Source organism: Diabrotica virgifera, chromosome 5, assembly GCF_917563875.1.
Source record: "Diabrotica virgifera virgifera chromosome 5, PGI_DIABVI_V3a".
Taxonomy (NCBI): Eukaryota; Metazoa; Arthropoda; class Insecta; order Coleoptera; family Chrysomelidae; genus Diabrotica; species Diabrotica virgifera.
Window position 1 is genome coordinate 256,710,171 of NC_065447.1, and position 17,850 is coordinate 256,728,020.

Below are 17,850 nucleotides of genomic sequence, written 5' to 3' on the forward strand. Positions count from 1 at the left end.
ATTCATTTGGTGACGTCAATATACGAACGAAACGATTGAATCCGACTGAAAATATCAGGGTGCAGATGGGACCCTGTCGCGCAATTCGCTTCGCAGCAAATAAAATAGTCGTATGTTTTTGGCTTCATTTTATTTCGGTTATACATACGCATTTTCAAGGTTCACGAGGTTTTGTACCAACTCTATGTAATATAATATTTGAGAGATAAGGGGTATTTGTGTAATTTGAACTACATATACCATAGTAAAAATGACTCATGGCACACCACATTCATTGTCGTGTTATCGAAAACAACAGGCACCTGTATTATCCTTTATTTATTTGAAACTGTCTTAGCATTGTTTAGAAAAGACTATTAAAATTCTTTTTTAACAATGGTCTTAGTCATCACTGTTATTAAATAACATAACATCAGAGACGGTATTGTGTGTAGTAAAGTCGTATTGTTCGCTTCCGTTCTGTAGTCGTTCGTAAATCTATTCAGATTTTGTGTGCGTGTCTTTTGTCTATAAGGGCAACAAAACGTAAAAATGTTGTAGTGACAATGGAAAAGAAACTAGAAGCATTAAGTAGAATTGATAAAGGTGAATCTTACAGCATTTTATGGTGTCGGTACATCTACAGTATCGGATTGGAAGAAAAATAGAACTAAAATCGAAGAATTTTTTTTCAAAATGATAACAAAAAACAGTTTGGACAATCAGTGCAAAGCTAATAAAGCTAAGAATGAGACTCTTGACGACGCTTTGTATGTGTGGTTTTGTGTTTAATGCGAACGTGGTTTACCAGTGTCTGTGTGACAATTATTATAACGGAGTTTATCTGTAAGCATACCATATTTTATTAACTTTTACCATTTTTTCCGGCTAACCCGGATTTTCGATAACCCGGATCGGCCGCGGTCCCGATTAATCCGAGTTAACGGGGTTCCACTGTATTCGCATTTTACGTTTTTCAACCATTTATGCTACACTTAGGACCTTCATATTTTACCCAGAAAAACTTTATGATTAAAACAGCACTATAAATTTTATTAAGATCGGTTTAATAGATTTTGCAAAATAAATTTTAAAATCCAGCTTTCGCAAAAAAAATTCATTTTTTTAAAATGTTGCAGGACTGAAAATAAAGCAGATAGCAAGTTGACTTTTTTGCTTATAGAAGTGTACTGTACCTTTCATTTGCAATTTGCAAAATTAAAATCGAATAATTACCACGGCGGCGTCAGGAAATTTTTTAAATAAACAATAATTTTTGGTGCTACGCGCAGGACAGCGGTGTTCGATTCACACAAGTTGATTTCCACCAAAATGTCTTCCAATCTTTATCTAATATAATATTTTCTTACTCTATATTTTGTTGTATTTTAATATTTTAATTCCACAAAAATCAAACTAATTTTATTATTGTTTGTGAAATATTATTTAAACAATTGGATATGTTTAAAACTAATAAACTTTTATTCTCTAAGTTAAAATATATGAACAAAGAAAGTTTTTGCTAAAAAAGTATTATTTCAAAGGATAGAGTATGTGTTTTTATTTTTCAATAAACAAATTTATTTATTTATATCGAAACGTAATAAAAATTAAAATGTATTAATCATTATCAAAGGTCATTGGAATGCCCAATCAGAGCAAACTATCCGCTGTCCTACGCGTAGCACCAATAATTAATGTTTATTTAAAAAAATTCCTGACCCCGATGTAGTTAATCAATTTTAATTTTTCAAATTGCAAATAAAAGGTACAGTACACTTCCATACGCAAAAAAATTTCAACTTGCTATCTGCTTTATTTTCAGTCCTGTAACATTTTGAAAAAATGAATTTTTTTTTGCGAAAGCTGGATTGCAAAATTTATTTTGCAAAATGTATTGAACCGATCTTAATCAAATTTACAGTGTTGTTTTACTGTATTATAAAGTTTTTCTGGGTGAAATATGAAGGTCCTAAGTGTAGCATAAATGGTTGAAAAACGTAAAATGCGAATACTTGTTTTTGTATGGTTTTTTCGCAATTATTGCTATTTTGCATCAAGGGTGACTATGTTTTAAATTTTTAACTAATTCTATATTGTAGGAAATTTAATTACGCAACATTTATGTCCGTACAACTTTTCTCGGAAATGGATACTTTTAAAGTTATAATCAAAAAACGAAGAAAAATATCGAATTTTTCCTTCATTTTTTGACATTTTGATTGTTTAAACAATGTTCCGGACCTTTTTGAGAGGGAGGATACCTCAAATATTATTATTTGAGTTATTTTTAAGCAATTTCTGCAAACAAATTTGAGTCACCTCTCAACGTCTAAATGTCCTAATATTTTTACAGATGCGCCCTGGTCTACTTAGTCACATCATCAAATCGATACAACAGTTCCAAAGTGTCACAAGTTAAAAATCATTATTAACGAGAAAACAGGGTAACAACTCGAATTTTTACACTTTGGAATCAAAATAAGTAATTACCGTTTTATGACAAAGTATATGTACGACGTCTTCACAAAACGTTATTATAGAGTTGTTTTGTTACCCTTTGGAACTCGTAAATATTTGTTATTGAAGCACTTACCAATACTTAACTCCAAATCATTAAAATTCGGGCTTGTTACTCTTTGGAACTGCTGTACCGAAATAAATTCTCTAGCAATCTTATCTCCTATAATAAGAGATATACCTGCCTTCGGCTTCGTCGCAAATGTTAATCAACCTGCATATTCCTTCCAGATTATTTTATTTTATTGTGTTATAGTCGTCTCTGAGAGAGTTAGAGTACTCTCCTAAGACAGAAGAAGCAGTATACGAATAAAACTAACACAGAAAATGTGTATAAACAAGCAAGGGGAAGAAGATCATCAAGTGTTATTGTTTTAGGATTTCGTTATGATTTAATTTGTCACTTTATGAGGTATCTTTTGAGATATACAGGGTGTCCCGAAAATATTGGTCATAAATTATACCACAGATTCTGCGGTCAAAAATAGGTTGATTGAATCTAACTATCTACAATAGTGTACACAAAAAAAGTTACAGCCCTTAAGTTACAAAATGAAAATCAATTTTTTTTCATATATCAAAAACTCTTAGAGATTTTTTTATTGCAATTGGACATGTGGCATTATTATGGCAGGAACATCTTAAAAAAAAACAACAGTAAAAGTTGTACACCCCATAAAAATGTTATGGGGTTTTGTTCCCTTAAACCCCCAGAAACTTTTGTGTACGTTCCAATTAAATTATTATTGTGGTTTCATCAGTTAAACACAATATTTTTAAAACGTTTTGCCTCTTAGTGTTTTTTCAATAAGCCAGTTTTTATCGAGATGCGGCTTCTTTTTTAATATGTTTACATAAAAATTTTATGGGGGTGTCGTTCCTTTAAACCCCCCAAATGTTTGTGTACGTTCCAATTAAACTATTATTGCGGTACCATTGGTTAAACACAGTGTTTGTAAAACTTTTTCGCCTCAATCGTACTTAACCATATACAAATATGTGGTGGATTTGACCAATAATATTCAAAACATATCTCGATAAAAACTGGCATTTTGAGAAAGTACTAAGAGGCAAAAAAGTTTTAAAAACACTGTGTTTATAACACTGTGTTAATAGTACTATAATAATAATTTAATAGGAACGTACACAAAAGTTTAGGGGGGTTTAAGGGATCAAAACCCCCATAAAATTTTTATTGGGTGTACAAATTTCACTATAATTTTTTTTAAAATGCTCCTGCCATAAGAATGCCACATGTCTATTTTCAATAAAAAAATCTCTAATAATTTTAGAAATATTGGAAACAATTGATTTTCATTTTGTAATTCAAAGGGTTGTAACTTTTTTTATGTGCATACTTGTACTAAGGTAAGTTAGGTTCAATCAACCTATTTTTGACCCAAGAATCTGTGGTATAATTATTTATGACCAATCTTTTCGGGACACCCTGTATATCCTTGAATCAAATTAAATTTACGATCCAATTAACAAAATTACGTATACTTAACATTTTTATAATGATAAATCTTCAGTGTTCTTCAAATTTTACATTAGCTTTTTAAATAAAATGCACTTTAAAAATGTTTTATGTGGGTTAATAATAGAGTTTGGAGAGTTGCCAAATTGGTAAAAAAGCAGGAGCGTGTAAACTCCTGTGTATTGGCTTATTTTCAGCATCAGATACGATCTAACCTAATCATATGGATTATCCAACAAAAATAAAGTAATTAAAATGTACGTAACATTTTAAAAGATATGGAAGCCAGTAAAGAAAAAAAACGGTCGAAAAAAATAAGGTTTTAAAAGATATATGAGGGATAATGACAAATCTTTGACGACGTAGGCATAATTTTGACTTTCTTAAACAATTATCAATTATCATTTTAGAGAAAAATTATTCAAAAAAAAAAGTTGTAAATCTAAAAAATTATTTGTTTTTCAAGTTTCTTAATTAAAATACATAACTAATTCTTAAAATCATATTTTCATTGTTTATTAACATTAAAAGCTGAAAATGGATCAGATTATAAACGAAGATCTAAATTTTTTATCCATTTTATAGACGTAGACAAGGCGAAAATGGCGGGTTCTTTGGAGAAAATATTCCCATGAGATTTTTTGGATATCTTGGCTATTAGTGCACCCTAATATGTCTGTGTAGATTTTGGCATTGGGGCCGACCATCACTTGTAACACCGTTGCCGTATCCTCTATTTTTTCATACTATCACGTTACAATTTTTTGTGATATTATACACGAGCGGGACACCCTCAAAAAAGCGCTTAACTTTCGAGATACTGACCACGGAGGGGTGAATGGCTAATTTTATTCATACTTTATATTTTCGAGGGTGCTGAAAACGAAAATGAGGTTTATTTTGAATTTTATATGGGGGAACATTGTCAAAATCGCAATTTTAACCTAAAAATAAAAAAAAATTAAATCACGTTTTATCGTTTACCTCGCTACAACTCTGTTCCATTTTAATATTTTTTTCTGAAATTTTTACAGAATATAGCTCTAACATTTCTGAAGACAAAGGTACCTGCTTCAAGTGTTTATTCTTATCATGATAAAGGTTATGAATTTTTCAAAGAAAAAGGTGCGGATTTGTGCATTGCAAAGTTAATCGCAAAAGTTGTGTGACGAAGTTTAAAATTTAGCTTCTTAATCACGTTTATTTGAAAGTAGAGAGTACAAAGAAGTTTTCTGGTAAGTTTTAGATCAAAATGTTTTATAGAAAAAAAAATAATGCAACTTTTAATGTCGACATTAGAAATCCCCAATATAACGCTTATTTTTTGAGGGACAGACAATCTAGGTCTAATTTCTCACCTTTGGTACTATCCTTGGATTATAAGCTTTTATTTGACACCTCATTTGTCATTCTACCTAGTATAATGACGGAGAAGTAAACGTTCTTATTCTATTATTCTTGTAGGTACATTTAACATTGATTGAAATTATGAAAGAAATGGCATGGCAACACTGTGACGCACAAACAGATTCAGCTGTGCGTTACATAGGGTGCACTAATATTCAAGATGTCCGATTTTTTGCATAATCACATTCGTGAGACATTCCAGAATAAGATTCAAGAAGTCGCCCACACGAAAAGTGGTTAAAAATTTTTTTAACAATTTTTTTAATCAAATTACAGAAATCAATATTTTTGTCCGGAACAAATTTTTTTAGGTTTCTTGGACCATTGTGGATAAAAAAGGTCTCTTATAATTTTTCTCTAAAGTTAATCGTTTTCGAGGTAAAAGCATTTTAAGATTGAAAAAAACGAAAAATGGCGATTTTCATGGCTTAATAACTCGGTTAAAAGTTATTACGATGAAAGTCAGAAAGTAACTAAATCAAAGTTTAAAGCTCTCCTACAAGATCCTGAAGAAATTTTTGTCATTATTTGATTACTAAGCTGTTATTTTTAAGTAAAAATAATGAGCGCCATGCACGTATTAGGCGGCCGTCCATGATTGGTGCGAAAGAGATGCCATTCAGGCAGTCTAATGGCGCATCTCACTCGCACTCACATTTATAGCCGCGTCAATACGATCTTACCACTCATTATTAATAATTAAAAATAACAGCTTAGTAATAAATTAATGACACAAATTTCTTCAGGATCATGAAGGGGGGGCTTTAAATTTGATTTAGTCACTTTCTGACTTTCATAATAATAATTTTTAACCGAGTTATTAAGTCTTAAAAATGGCCATATTCGTGTTTTTCAAATTTTGAATTGCTTATAACTCGAACAGAATCAAAATTTAGCGAAAAATTATAAGAGACCTTTTCTGTCCGGAATGGTCCGAAAAATCTAAAAAAAATTTCTCGAGGCCGAAAATATTGATTTTTGAAATTTGATTAAAAAAAATTGTTAAAAAAAAATTGGAAAATTGAAAAAATTTTATATTCCGCGAACCCGCCGTTTTCGCCTTTTTTTTTAAATATAGGTCGATGAAATAATAAGTACTGTGCTATTTTCACCTCCCGAAAAATTCAGAATATTTCGGAGAAATCAATTAGTTCAATTTTTCTATAAAAAAGTTTAATTTTACTATTATTTCTTAAAAAATATTTAAATTTTATTGATTAATGTATTATTAGTTAAAGAAATTGTTGAAAGACAAAGTGCTTTTGCTTTATTCATGGCTTGAGGTCTATTAATCTTCTTCTTCTAGTGTCTACTCCACTACTGAATGTTGGCCATAACTATTGCAAATTTGTCTCTATCTTCTGCTTTTCTTAAAGGGGTCTGTGTGTTTAACCCGGTCCAGTCGCGAATTTTTTTCAGCCGGGATATTTGTCTTCCATTAGGCCTCCTTTTTTACTTCGATGTTACCTTTTATAACCAGCTGCAACAATTCGTACTAATCATTTCTAAGTATGTGCCTCAAATATGCTGTCTTTCGCCTTTTAATGGCGGTCAAAAGTTTTCTGTCTCTTCCCATTCTGTGTAACACCATTTCGTTCGTAGTATGATCGATCTAAGGTATTTTCAAAATTCTCCTGAAAATCCACATTTCAAAAGCTTCCAGCTTTCTAATTACGTCAACATTAACATTCCAGGCTTCGACACCATAAAGAAGAATAGAGTGGATACAACATTTTACCATCTGATATCGGATTTGCAAATTGAGTCCTTGGTTACTCAGAAATTCCTCATCTTCAAAAATACTGTTCTTGATTGCTCTATTCTTGATCGAATTTCTGATTTCGAATTTAGATCTTCCGTAATCCAGTCTCCTAAGTATTTCAGTTTGTCCACTTCTTTAATATCTACATTTTTTATCTGGACGCTTGTAATGACTTTGTCCCTCTTACTGATAACCATAATTTTTGTTTTCTTTATGTTTATTGATAAACCAAACTGTTTCCCAGTAGAGGTCAACAACAATAAATAATGATTTCTTGTGGGAAAAGAGATCATGAGAGTTGAAATTCAGACATCTCGACGATCAGATTTTTTTGGTGTACCATGAAGTAGATACAATACCATTTTCTACAGTACCATTTACAGTAACACTTCTACAATATCATTATAGTAAACTACCATTACAGTTCAGTTACCAAACATGTCAGGTCCAGAAAATTGCTTTGACAATTTTTTTCAACTTCTAATATGAATGTTAGTTTTTGGTGGAAGTTGTTGAATTCATTTAACAAAATATCCAGTATATTCTCGAGTGCTACCCTTAAACAGTAATCTATAAAACGATAGACAAAAGGTATATCGAAATATATTTTATTTACAACAATGTCTTCTAGGTGCTCTAAAACTAATTGAGCAATAACACTAGATATGTTTGGAATAATATTTCTTGAAAATGGCATGAGTATCCTGCCGAAACATTAAAAAAGGTAAATAAATATTGTTATAGTAACATAGAGAACAATATCTAATATGAAATTCTAATAATACCCAAGAAATTCTACTAAAAAAATATAGTTGTTAAGGTTCAAAAACCAAACTATACATAACTACTATATTGCTCTTACCTCGTATATCTTTAGATATGGTTTGCTAAATTAATGTTTTCGAATACTATAAAGATATTATGTACATAGTTTATATTATGAGTTTATCATTATTTAACAATAACTATTAATATTATCTATTTAATAGAATAGTAATTATTTCATCAACATTTTTATTAGTCTATTTGTCGTTTTGTGTTGTTTTCGCCATGTCATAGCCGAAAATGGATAATTAAAACCCACGTAATTGATTGGGAGGACACGCTAATAAACCTGTCCATAGTCTTGTGTCTGATCATAATAATTATTACACACATAATATATCCTTAATTCAAAACAAAAATAGACCACAGTCGAATATAATCAATGTGGGTGTATCCTCTCGTTCACCAATAAATTGGTGATGATATACATGTACCAAACATGCAAGAAATCAAATAAGTAGTATTTATAATACCAAATACTAAATCTTCCATTCAATGTTGCGATCTCAATCAATTTATATCTGGTGTGGGACTAGTGGGACAACCTTTCGGTAACGGGTATAAAAATAAATAATGTTTCTGTGTGCTTAAATGCGAAGTTTGAACTTGATCCAATTTAACTAAATGAATAAACCAAATCCAAAACACAGGACCGTCTTTGAAGGAATCAAATTTTTTTAAATAAGCTAAGTGAATATTGAGAAAACTACTAAGGTAATGTTAGCTGAAGAAGTATATACCTACCACTCTTGACGATTAAAGATTAAAAATCAAGCTTTATTGTAAAAGATCTAAAATTCCCAGTTAATTTAAAACAAAAAGTTTTTGACACATGTTTCCTTTTTGTCATAACTTATGGAGTGGAGACCATGACACTTACTACCCCAATCTCTCAATAAATTAAAACAACTCAAAGAGCTATTGAGAGACTTATGTTAAATGTGTAACGTTACAAACGTCACATCTTTGATATTTTATTTTTAAATAATTATTTTACCTTATTTCCTTTAATATTTCATTAATCATTATCTTCTTCTATTTGGTTTACCCATTTTCCCCTTTAAAAATCGGTTGGCGCTCTCTTTTATTACCTTCTTTTATTATCTTCTATTTAATATATCTCTTTCATTTAAATCATCATACTGAACATACCTCGTATATTCATACTCTCCAAATATCTGTATTTTCAATACGGAACATGCCGCTACTTCATAGTACTTGGTTGTCATTTTAAACGTCGTTTTCAATGACAGTGTCACTTCATCGACTTGACCCCCTACTCCCTGACATACACAGGAAGGGAAAAATTAATCCTTAAAAAGGCATGTAATTCGAAAAATAAATCATTTCTATTTCAACAAATCATCTTCCTCTTGGGGTGAGTTACACATAGTTTTTTTTAATAATTTCTTACAGTAATTATATTTCTCCGTCTAACAGTTTTTCTAATGTTTTTTTTTCTAACCTTCAAATGTTCAACCATGTGTTTGATTTCTATATTTCTTTTCATCTATTAATATGCACTTTTGGTAATCAGAATTTTAACTATTCTCATCTAAATTCTATGTAATTTACCCTTGCCAATTACTATTTCTGAATACTATTTGGCAAAGGTATATTTTGGTTTTTCTTCTTGATGATTGATATGTGTCTCTGTTTTATAGTTTTTTGGAAAGAGATCAACCTTTCCCTCTTCGGGAACTTAAGCCTCACATCACCGGTGATGCACACTTGAAGGCGAAGACAATGACATCCAAACTGCACAACCACCACCTCTAGCTGCAGGGGCCTTGGGCCGAAGATCCGCCCAGGCCTACGAGAAGTCTACAACAGCAGAACCATACGACATCAAGAAGATAGGGGAAGTATGCCTGAGACGGCATACTGGCTGAGATGGCATATCACGCGTTTTTCGTAAACTATTCCAAATTTGGTGCCTAGTGTGACAGTTTTCAGTTCCTCAAGTTAAAATTTGTCAACATTGTTGAACTTATGCATGTTAGTTTTATTTTGACAGCAGTAGCCTTTGGAATGTTAATTAAGTAGGACAAAATATTTATTGACTTTTTTTGTATCACATTATAATTCGCGAGTCTTTACACCTGAGTTAAGTTTTTACATTTTGTGATGTTCCTTTACCTTATGCCTATCACGCCTGTATCGATTTATATCTTAAAAATGTGCTTAAGAAAAATTAGGTTAAAAAAACGGTATGATTGCAATGTTGTCTGAGATGGCATAGTAAGCAGGTGGATAAGATGGCATAGGTATGCCATCTCACCCTTATGCGTTTTTACACTGCATTAATTTTGTTATATGATTGAAGTTTGTCGTTACAGTTATGGATCGTTTTAAGAGGAATTCGAACCGACAAAATCGATTCCGTCGATATTGAGACAAGTGACGAGGAAGATGCTGCTTGCATTTTTTGTAATGGCCTCTTTTCATTATCTCGTTCTCGAAAAACCCGACTAAGATGTGCCAAATGACTAACCTTGCCAAATTTGTGGCAAGTGGTCATATTCCGAATGTGCCGGTGTACCCAAGACTACAAAAAAAATTATTTGTGACTTATGAGTCTAGATTAGTGCCTTTATTTCAAGGGTATGCCATCTTACCCACATGTATGTGGGTGAGATGGCACATGTAATACTTTACAATTTATTTTCTCAGAAAAAAACTATAATATGTACCTTGTTAAAAAATAATGTTATATTTATGTAAATGTTCCTAGCACTGACTTTGATTTTTATTACATATCTAACTCTATCGATTATCGATTACAAAACATTTAAAAAAAAGTATGCCGTCTCAGGCATATCTCCCCTACCATCAGCTACCAAAAGCCATAAGTATAATCCAGAATTGTTAGTTTTTGGCAAGAATTTGAATACATTTGTTAATGCAATTTACTAAGTCATTTTATTTATTATATCTTTATGAACAATAAACATGATTAGTTAAAAACTATGTTTTGTTTGCTTCCATTCCAATTTTCATAGTTCATATCTGAGGTTAGGACAAGACGAACACACACCTGAGTGATTGAGCTAAGCTAAGGGTGTAACGATGGCTATCTTGGTTAGTTGAGGTAATATTTTCGGATATTGTTTCAATTAGCTGGGGTAGTCCATCGCTATTTCGTTACAAACGCAAGCTTAAAAGATCACATTTCATGAATTTACTGGCTCTAAATAAAATTTCAATCTTTAATATTCTTTTAGGTTTTCTCAAATCGTGTAAATTAAAACTTTAGATTAGGATTAGCGTTGAATAACCTTTGTTTTTCTCCTGGTTGTTATAATATCCCTTGCCTCCGTGGTCTACCTTTTCTGTGGTTAGTCCCCTGATCGATCCCTGGGTGTGAAAAGTGTTTTTCCTTTTTCCATCCTTGCTCGTTTTGGTTTCGTCATAATCTCGCTGCTTGTTAGGATGAGATAGTTTTTAGTTTAGGATTTGGTGCTGGCTAAATGGGCATAGCTCCCAAGGGCCAAAAAAAAAAGATCACATAAGAAACGAAGATCTAAGAAAAAGAACCAAAGTGAAAGATGATATCGAAGCTATCGCAACGCAAAATCTAAATGGAATTGGCAGGACAGGTGGCAAGAGAAAGTGAAGAGAAGTGGGCAAAGAGAATAATAATGGTGACCAAGAGCACATAAACGAGGCATAGGAACACCGCAAAAAAGATGGATCGACGGCCTTAAACAAAAGGCAGGACGATACTGGCAGCAGATAGCTCAGGATCTGCGAAAGATCTGCGAAAAACAGATGTAATATATACTACAACTCATCTTACTTCAACACAATATTTTTTCTTGGCTCCTTCACTTAATTTATTTCAATTCATTTATGTTTGCCTTGGACTATCTTCATAAAATTTCTTTCCTAAAGCACGTGTCAAATTTTTTCTAACTTACCAAAAAGTTTTGAGTCGGTGGAATATTATTAGTGAATAATAATAATGTTATGAAACACTTTTTAAGAGAGATGTAATAGCATCATTAACATAAAAGGTAAACTACTGAATAAATTCATTTTGTTGTATGATGAAGTTGATTTTATTTTACGTCGTAGATGTAGACACTTAATTAAATCGTTGCATAATACAATCCTCTCATTTTCCAATGATTTATTTATTGATAGTCCAGAAAAAAGCTTTAGATACACATAACACGTAACACTGTGTTGTCCTTTGTATATTTACAATGTTGGCAATGTTGTCAAAGGTGGATTGATGTATCTATTGGTAAATTAAAAATATTTTACTAGCCACTGAGATGGATTTTTGGACAAGGTCAGCAAGGATCTCTAGAACACATAAGAAACGACGACATTAGACAACAAATGGAAATAGAAAGAACAATCATAGATGACATCGAAAGACAACAGCTAGTTTGGTACGGACACGTAAGACGAATGGACGAAGGGAGAATCTCCAAAAAAGTGTTAGAATAGACCCCCACAGAAAAACGAATACGAGGAAGACCAGCAACTACATGCGGATAAAGGGCATCTCCAAGGCGATGTCTGAAAGAAATCTAAGAGAGGAAGACTTCCACAATAGAAAGGAGTGGCGATTAGGAACGGAAAGGCGTAGAACGCTATAAAACCAATATAATATATATATATATATATATATATATATATATATATATATATATATATATATATATATATATATATATAATAAAAATATTTTTAAATATTCTTAAATATTATTGTTTGATGTTCTGAAAGATAGAAGTAAACTAAAAGAAAAACGAGAAAATGAAAACGGGGCTGACACAGACAGATGTATATAATTCCCTGTTGATCCCAACTCTGTTGTTCTTCTTTTGTTTTTGGTTTTCTTATTTATTGTCCAATTTTCACACCCATAAGTGAGGATACTTCTTGCCAAGTTATAATATATTCCTCTTTTTGTTTTTATGCTGATGTTCTTATCCCACAGTACCGGGTTCAATTTTAGTATGCAGTCTCTAGTCCTAGTCTATTTTTTATATTTTCTTCCGTTGTTCCTTTGTTTGATATTATGAAAGCTAAATACTTGTACTTGTCTGGCACTTTGATTTGTTTCTTCTTCTTTAAGTTCCATCTTCTTTCGAAGTTTGGAAATCATCATGGCAATACGGACCCTGTTGACTGCCGCTCTAAATAGCTCTGCACTACTGCATTCGCTACTGCATCAGTAGCTTTACTCTCTTTCGTGTTTTTAATGGCATATATGACTTCTTCTCTTAATATTGGTAGTCCGGTATCCTCTGTGATTTCTAATGACAGTTCTCCTCTTTCATCGTTAAATAGTTGTTGGATGTAATTGGTCCAGTGACACAATCTCTCCTTCACGTCAGTAATATTATCCCCTTTATCATTTTTAAGGGTATTCGTTCTTATGATTTTTCTAGAACCTGTCATTTCTTTGATTTTTTTGTGTAAATTAAAGCTGTCATATTTTTTTATCCACGTCTTCTTTTCTTTGCATCTGTCGGAGAGCCACCCAGCTTTTGCCTCTCGAATTTTCTTTCTGATGTTTCTTTGAATTTCTTTGTATTTATCCGGGTCTTTTGTTTTTTGTTTTCTTCGTTTTTCCATAAGTTCAAGAATTTCTACTGTCATCCAAGGTTTTGTTGTTTCTCCAAGTGGTTTGAGGGTTTCCTTTCCAACTGACACTAAGGCATGTTGAATTTTTCCCCATTTTTGGTCAACAGTCAGAGTTTCCGCATTATCTGCTTTGACTTTCCTTAAGTTCTCGTTTATTTTAACTTTCGTTTCCGCATATGTGTTGTCTTGTTTGAGCCGCCTTGTATCCATGATTTTATTGAAGCTAGGGCTCTTTACCTTCTTTGGTTTCACTCTCATAGACAAAAAAAAACAGGGTTGTGATCGGAAGATATGTCCGCTCCTGGATAAGTTTTAAATGATATTATACAATTTCTATATCTTCTGTTGACGATAATTTAATCTATTTGATTTGTTTGCCTTCATCTATTTCCAATTGTTTATTTCTGTATTTTCCGTTGTTAGCTATTCAGTTTTCTTAAGGTTTATTTCCATTCCATTCTTTGTATATTCCTATTCCAGTGTTCTCATCATAGAGCTGAGGCCATCTTCGTCTTGTGCGATCACTATTTGGTCGTCAGCAAAACTTAGAATATAGATATTTGTTCCTTACTGGTATACCCATTCTCTCCCACTTTTTTTTTCAAACGGTTTCAGGTTTTTTTCCAAGAATATTTTAAACAGTTTTGGTGATATGGAGCAGCCCTGTAGTAGTCCCTTTGTCGTCCTAGATTCACCGCATATTCCAATCCGCTGTACAATTTAAATTATGTTAATTAGCACAGAATATTGCATTCATTACATTAATTATATTAATTGAAGAAATTCGCAAAAATAAGGGTAAATATCGCTAAGAAGCAACACAAATGGCGAAGAACAGAAAAAAATTAAGTATGCTATGTTTGTATAGGCGGGAGTCCTACAGCTTCTGCCGCTTCCTGCATTTCGATCGTCATATTTTCCTATCTCTCTAGGTGTCTTCATTAATGGCTCTGTCTTTCATGGTTTCCATAAAACCTTGTATCCAAGACTTAGCTGGTCTTCTTCGTTTCCTTCAATTACTTGGTTTACTATATTTGATAGCTCTTTTTGGCCATCTGTTGTCGTCCATCCGCTGCACCTGTCCATACCATATTAACTGTCTAGTTTCTAATCTTTTTTGAAGTTTTATGTACTCTATATCTGTTTTTCTTCTAATTTTAGTATTAGGTATAGGTACGTTCTGTTCTTGATACGACAAGCTCTTCTCAGGTAGTCCATTTCAAACGTGTCAACTTTTTTCTTTCCTTTGCTGTCATTTGCCAACAATCTGCTCCATAATATGTAAGATGTAGGAATGGGCTCTACAATTACTTTGTCATTTTAGTTTTCAAAGGAGCTCTGTTGGACTACAGTATCTAATTCAGAATTTGAACAATCTTCCTGTCTTGTTGCACTCTATAATCGATATCTTGTTCCGTTGTTCCTTTACTGCAGATACTTCCCAATAATTTGTATTCGTTGCATCTTTTCATTTGTCTAATTTCCAAATGTCTTCGTCTTCACTTCCTATTCGCATATATTCTGACTTTGACATATTCATACCCATCCCCATTTGTCGTATTCATATTTGAGCTTTCTAAACATATAATCTGCATCTTCTTCACAGCGTGCAATAGTACTTGATCATCCGCAAAAACAGAGTTGTCAGTTAATGGTTGTTAAACTTCAACCCCATTCCCGCACATTTTTGTCTCCACTGGTGCAGTGCTTCTTGGATATATATTTTGAATAGGGTAGGGGAAAGACAGCATCCTTGTCTCAAACCTTTCGTTATTGTAAATTCCCTTCAGAAAATATTTGTAAGTAAGTGAAAGTAAAAATTGAGTAAATTCATCAAAAGTAGACACACCTTCGACATCCAACGATAGAAGAATATCGATTATGTGTCCATGTCTTAATTTAATTGTTAGTCTTCCATTTAGTTCAAGGGATAAGTTATTTGTTGCCTGTTCCGGCAAACTGGTCCTGTCCTACGCTTCTTTTGATCAGTTCTTTTCCCAGATTTATTTCTGTATCGTTTCTTATCTTGTTCTTCAATGTTCTGTGTGTTACTGTTGATATGCGCTGAAACCTGCAAATTTTAGGATCGATGTCTCTATTTTTCTAGAAACTTGTGTAATAACTTAGTTAATTAAATGATTCCGTTGACTAGTAGATGATTTACAACGTATGCTGCACCAATTCAACATAATCGCCAGAAAATTTAACATGTTAATTTCCTCAAAAAAGACAAAATGCATGGTTATAACAGCAGATCTAATATGATGAAAATTGGAGCTGGAAGGTCAGATAGTAGAACAAGTGATGGAGTTTAAATACCTAGGCATCACACTATCTAGCTATGGAAAGCTCGAAACAGAAGTGGAAGATCAAGTGAATAGAGCAAACAGAGCCGCAGGTTGCCTGAATGACACAATATGGAGACATAAAAATATCGGAAAAGAAATGAAAGGCAGAATTTACAAAACAGTCATCAGACCAATAATGACATACGCGGCAGAAACACGACCCGACAGAGAGAAGACAAAAAGATTGCTCGAAGCAGCGGAGATGAAAACCCTTCGAAAAATCGATGGTAAGACTCTATGGGACAGAGCTAGAAGTACAGATATACGACGGAGATGCAAGGTGGATAACATTAATAACTGGGTAAGAAACAGAAGAATAGAATGGAATGGCCACATAAGCCGAATGACAACAAATAGGGTAGTCAGGACAGCGAGAGACGGTTCCCCAATAGGAAGACGATCAGTGGGAAGACCACTAAAACGATGGAACAACAACTTACTAGAGGCACATTGAAAAAACAGACAGTCATGTCTATACAAAAAGAAGAAGAAGAAGAAGAAGACTAGTAGATGATGGTCAATTATTTAGTAGATATTTTTGTTCTTATGGGATACTAAGCTTCAAACAACATAACTTTCATATTTTTGACATATATCTTCATACTATTACGATTCTTACACACCAACACTAACACTATATAGTTGACAGATGGTTCTTTGAGGATCACTTTCAAAATTTCAAAATTATCAGCTGATCATTGGCAAAATGCCTATTGTTTTAATTTGTGTATGTTAATTGATTTGTATATTTCTGATTGTGTTTTAAGAATTTTGCAACATATTAGAACAAAGTAGGAATACTAATAAACTAAAATAATAAAAGGTAAGATATTTTGTATTTTGAAAAACTGACAAAGATCGGTAACACAAATACAGAACATTTTTAATTAAAATTGTTGTTTATTTCCAAACTATATAATATAATGTATTACAATTTAAAAAAAAAAACTAAAAGTGAAGAAATTCAAAAAACTTAAAAATACAGGGTTAGATATTAAATATTTAGTTATTAAAACCAAATAGAAAAATTTTTCGCAGGAATATTATTTGATATTAAAAATTTTTATTTGTATAAAAACAAACGCTTAACTTTTAACGAAAGTTAAATCATATATTTGTAAATAATAATAATTATGTTTTGATAATACTTAACAAATTAATTTAGTAAACAACTGTAAGATTTTTCTTCCATAATTCATTAGCTATCCTCGATTGTGTTCAGAATAGAAGAGAAAAAAATTAACCAAACCAAAGAAGGCTTTATCAGTTTTTTAAATTTGTTTCTACAGACTTTCAATTAAAATTTATTTAATTATAATAACTCAAAATTTGGGCATACCGTTTAATCCTAGAAGTGTATCCCTGCTATTCCTTAGCAGGAGAAGAAAAAAAGATTAACCAAACCAAAGAAGGCTTTTTAAAAACTGTTTCTACATAATTTCAATTAAAATTAATTTGATTATAATAACTGTCAAAATTTGGGCATACCGTTTAATCCTAGAAGTGTATCCTAGAAGTGCTATTCCTGCAATGTGCACAAACAGAAGAAACTCGCGCACTTTGGCACTGTTGGTTTTCTTGGCGGTATCACGAAATAGCACCGATCACCGCGATCCAATATCTCAGGAATTTTCTGTTGTTCTATTCGGAGATCAGCTCCTGCTAGTCGCCGGCGCGAACCGTCTCTGTCAGACGCGGTGTTGCCGGATCACTTTTTCTTAGATCTTGGAATTTCAGTATTGTATAAATATTTTTTAAGGGCGTAGGCACACAATTTCGCTAGTCTGTTTTGAATACATTCATTGTTTTCGAATCCTGAGAAAACTAATAAGTATTTTTGAAAAATTTAAAAGCAGATTTCATTATTACCGAGGGTCGAAAGTCCCTTAGAATAACCAAAAAGTTTCTTTTGAATGAGATGTTTGAAA

The 17,850-nt window shown here is 32.3% G+C and overlaps 1 protein-coding gene across 3 annotated transcripts in view; it reads right to left on the reverse strand.

The window, feature by feature from the left end:
* The window catches only part of LOC114334827 (proteoglycan 4), a 99,392-nt gene extending 81,815 nt beyond the window's left edge, over window positions 1-17,577 (reverse strand). For 2 of the 3 annotated variants that reach the window (XM_050651849.1, XM_050651846.1), the window contains exon 1: window positions 17,411-17,577. The gene's annotated coding sequence lies outside the window, so the exon portion shown is untranslated. Of the gene's footprint in view, window positions 1-17,261 lie in introns of all 3 variants that reach the window. The other variant, XM_050651848.1, reaches the window with a different exon arrangement.
* Between the last annotated feature and the right edge of the window lie 273 nt (window positions 17,578-17,850).